A 4,199-nucleotide genomic window follows, 5' to 3' on the forward strand; every position below is an offset into this window, starting at 1 on the left:
GAGCGGTGTTGTATAGACGGCATATAACTTTTTTCTATTTTAAATGCATAATCTTTGCAAAATATCATTCTTATCGGGAGATATTGCGCATGCGCGAGCACTGTTTCAGGCGTGCAGTACGGACTGAAAAAAACTGTATAATATAGCTTGTTGAGAGAGAGAGAGGGGGTGTGGGACTGAGAAAAGACTGCATGGAAGATAGGAGAGCTGAGGGGGCAGTAGAAGAAAAATTAGGATGAGCGAGAGACGATGGAGGCAAGGAGAATGACGGGAGGGGATGATGTACGACCTTTGCACCCTGCAGGCTAGGGCGTTCTCCTAATTACAAACACAGGTCTACTGATAAAAATGCATTACATAAATTTATGCTCAGATACCCCTAACCGTATTAAATGCATATTCGTCAAAAACTATAACTACTCTGGTGAGATATTGCACATGCGATAACATACTGCAGTTAATCCGTCCGCCAGTATGTGAAATACTGACATCGCGCACATGCGCAACGACGTCAGTATTTCAAATAGCGCGCTGCTAGCAATGTAGAACTGTTACATTACTCACGGCCTTTTATGTGAGTATTCTACATGGGCTCGGCCAGTTGATGTGAACATTTTACATAATGATCTTGTTGGCGTTTGCCGAACAGACGCCACTGTCGCCATTTTGTCTAAATGTTTGATAAATTCAATAACATTTATTGAAAGAGTAGACACAATTATCAAGGAGTAAAACGTATTTGTAGAGCTGAAATAAAAAATTCAGTTGTAGGATGTGCGTTAGCGGTAAGATCTTTGACATTCGATACGTTAGTGTATTTGTCCCAGATAAGTGCACGAGAAACCACTGCCCGCAAGGTTTGATCAGAGCCAGCAAGGTATTTAATATCAGAAGTAGATAATAGAGAATCTGGTATTATTAAATTAGGTACCTAAAAAGCTAATATTAGTAGGTCTATTAACGTTACACGTCGTTCAAAACGGTCTTTGATATTCTAAGACTTTATGTCCATGTCTCTCGTGTGTAAAGTATATGATACACAATTAGTAAGTTGATTAGGGAACTAGTACTACTAGTACTACTACTAGGATTAGTATTACTGGTTCGCCACATCACCAACAAGCGTCAGTGAACTATCAAATCTGCGGTAGTTAGAAGCCTACAAATTTCATAGCTATGTCTGCACAAGCAACTGTTCCAGTGCTGCACCGTGGAATCGTTAAACAGGTTCTGTCTGGCGATGCTGTGGTGGTGAGAGGCCAGCCAAAGGGAGGACCCCCTCTTGAGAGGACGGTGTGCTTATCTAACATCGTTGCGCCGAAGCTGGCCCGTAGATCCAACCCAAAATGCGCCAAATTCGGTGGAAACAAAAGATGAGCCATATGCGTGGGAAGCTAGGGAGTTTCTGCGTAATAAGCTGGTGGGGAAGGAGGTGTTTTATCGTCGAGTTTAAGGCACCGGGAGCCGACCGGGAATACGGCATCGTCTACATTGGCAAAGATACAACTGCGGAGAACGTGACAGAATCACTTGTGAAGGAAGGTCTGGTGGAGATGCGTTGTTTGGGCATCACATCATCTGATGAGCAGACGAAACTGATTGAGATGGAAGATGTAGCAAAGGCAGCTGGAAAGGGCAAGTGGGCCGAAGGAACGGGATCGGAACACATGCGAAATATCAAGTGGACGCTGGACAACCCACGCAACTTTGTTTATTTTCACCAAGGAAAGCCAGTGGAAGCTGTCATTGAGTATGTCAGGGACGGGTGCACGATGAGGGTCTTCATCCTACCAAGCAACCACTACGCTACGATCATGCTGTCGGGAGTCAAGTGTTCCATGTACAAGCTGGAGGATGGCAGGCAGGTGGAGGAGACGCGGTACTTTGTCGAGAGCCGCCTACTGCAGAAGAACGTCGAGATCGTGCTTGAGGGAGTGTCCAATCCGAACCTGCTCGGCAACACCCTGCATCCGAATGGCAACATCACAGAGCTTCTTCTCAAGGAGGGTTGACTGGAGCATGGGAGTCGTCACGCAGGAACCAGAGAAACTCAGAGCGGCCGAGAAGAGCGCGAAGGAGAGGCGCGCGCGCATCTGGAAGGACTACGTTCCGAGCACGCTGGGCGGGAACATACCCGAGAAGGAGTTCACGGCGAAGGTCATGGAGGTCGTGAATGGCGACACGCTCGTGCTGAAGATGGCCAGCAGCGAGTCAAAGAAGGTCTTCCTCGCCAGCATTCGTCCTCCAGGACAACAGGCAGACGCAGGAGGAGGAGATGGCGAGAATAGGAGGGTTCGTGTTCGACCGCTTTACGATGTGCCCTACATGTTTGAGGCTAGAAAATTCCTGCGAAAGAAGTTGATTGGAAAAAAGGTTAATGTCACGGTTGACTACATCCAGCCAGCCTCCGATTCATTCCCCGAGAATAACTGCTGCACAGTGATGATTGGAAGCCTCAACGTCGGCGAGGAACTGGTCAGCAAGGGGCTCGACACGGTTATCCGCTACCGGTAGGACGACGACCAGCGCTCGTCGTAGTACGACCTGCTGCTGGCCGCGGAGAGCCGCGCCAACAAGAACGGCAAAGGTCTGCATTCCAAGAAGAAGGTGCCGCTGCACCGTGTCGCTGTCATCTCCAGGGATCTGTCGAAGGCAAAGCAATTCCTGCCATTCCTGCAGCGGGCAAAGCAATCGGAAGCCATCGTGGACTTTGTGGCGAGCGGCGAGCGGCTCCGCTGCTTTATCCCTCGCGAGACCTGCCTCTTTACATTCCTGGTGGCCGGGATCAGCTGTCCACGCGGATCCAGGCCAGCACCCAGCGGAGGCACCCCCGTCGAAGCTGAGCCCTACGGAACTGAAGCCCTGCAGTTCACCAAAGAGATGGTGAGAGGTGGACGTCGAGGTGGAGTCGATGGACAAGGCCGGCTACTTCATCGGCTGGATGTTCGCCAACGGCGTAAACCTGTCGCTGTCGCTCGTCGAGGACGGCACTTCACCGCCGAGCGCAGCCAGTACCTCAAGCAGCTGCAGACGGCGGAGACGAACGCCAAGGAGAAGAAGCTCAACATGTGGATGAATTACGTAGAGACGGAGGAGATAAAAGAACCGCTGGAGGAGGAGTTAGAGAGGAAGCTTAACTGTAAGTCGGTTTGCATCACGGACCTGGGAGACGACCTGCACTTCTATGCACAGCACGTCGATCGCGGTCCGCAGCTATCGCAGCTCATGGAGCAGCTGAGGAAGAACATGGAGGAGAACCCGCCGATGACGAGAGCGTACAAGCCGAAGAAGGGCGAGGTGTGCGCGGCGAGGTTCAGCGTCGACAACGAATGGTACCGCGGCCGCGTCGAGAAGGTCATCGGAAACAAGGCGGCCATCTTCTACATCGACTACGGAAACAGAGAGAACGTGCCATCAAGCTGCCTAGCACCGTTACCAGCGCAGTACAAGACTTGCCACCGCAAGCGCACGAGTATGGACTCGCATGTGTCACCGTGCCAGCCGATACGGATGCCCGTGCAGATGCTAGGGAAGCTTTCGCAGAAGATGCAGCCAACCACCAGTTCTGCCTGAACACCGAGTACAAAGTGGGCAACCTGGAGTACGCGACGTTACTGCGCGTGGACACGGAGGAGGACGTCGCGATCACGCTGCTAAATGAGAAACTCATCTGTGTCGAGCCGAGACGAGAGAAGCGGCCGCAGAAACTCCTAACTCAGTACAACAAGTCGCAGTAGGAGGCCAAGACGCAACGAATCAACCTCTGGTGCTATGGCGACATCACCGAAGATGATGCCAAGGAGTTTGGTTTCAATGGCTAGTTGCCATGATGATGGCTAGCCACCTTCTCGTTTGATATACGCATGGAACCTTTACACCCTCAGCCGCTTTTTGCAAAGGTACTTAAAGATACATACGGATTAACTAGCAACTGTCCATTGAATGCAACAACTACCGCATGAACTACTAAGGCAGGGCGATAGCAGTCCCAAAGCTAAGAATTCAGATCAAGGCACCAATCATGAAACTAAACGCTGGAGTCGGCAGTTTACGGTTGCTCTGTTTGCGATTCGCGCCACTTGCTTGAATTGTGAGACGGCGAGATCTGCAAGGAAAAGCATTCAAGTCGTTGATCGTAAAGCTAAAGTCACACCAAGCTCCCGGACTGGGCCGGACGCTGCCGGACTGATCCGGGGAGC

The 4,199-nt window shown here is 50.8% G+C and overlaps 1 pseudogene; it reads left to right on the forward strand.

Annotated features, from left to right (window-relative positions):
* Window positions 1-1,176: 1,176 nt before the first annotated feature.
* On the forward strand, window positions 1,177-4,064 carry LOC106819737 (annotated as a pseudogene).
* Window positions 4,065-4,199: the final 135 nt, after the last annotated feature.

The sequence above is a fragment of the Priapulus caudatus genome, unplaced genomic scaffold, assembly GCF_000485595.1.
Source record: "Priapulus caudatus unplaced genomic scaffold, Priapulus_caudatus-5.0.1 Scaffold4274, whole genome shotgun sequence".
Taxonomy (NCBI): domain Eukaryota; kingdom Metazoa; phylum Priapulida; class Priapulimorpha; order Priapulimorphida; family Priapulidae; genus Priapulus; species Priapulus caudatus.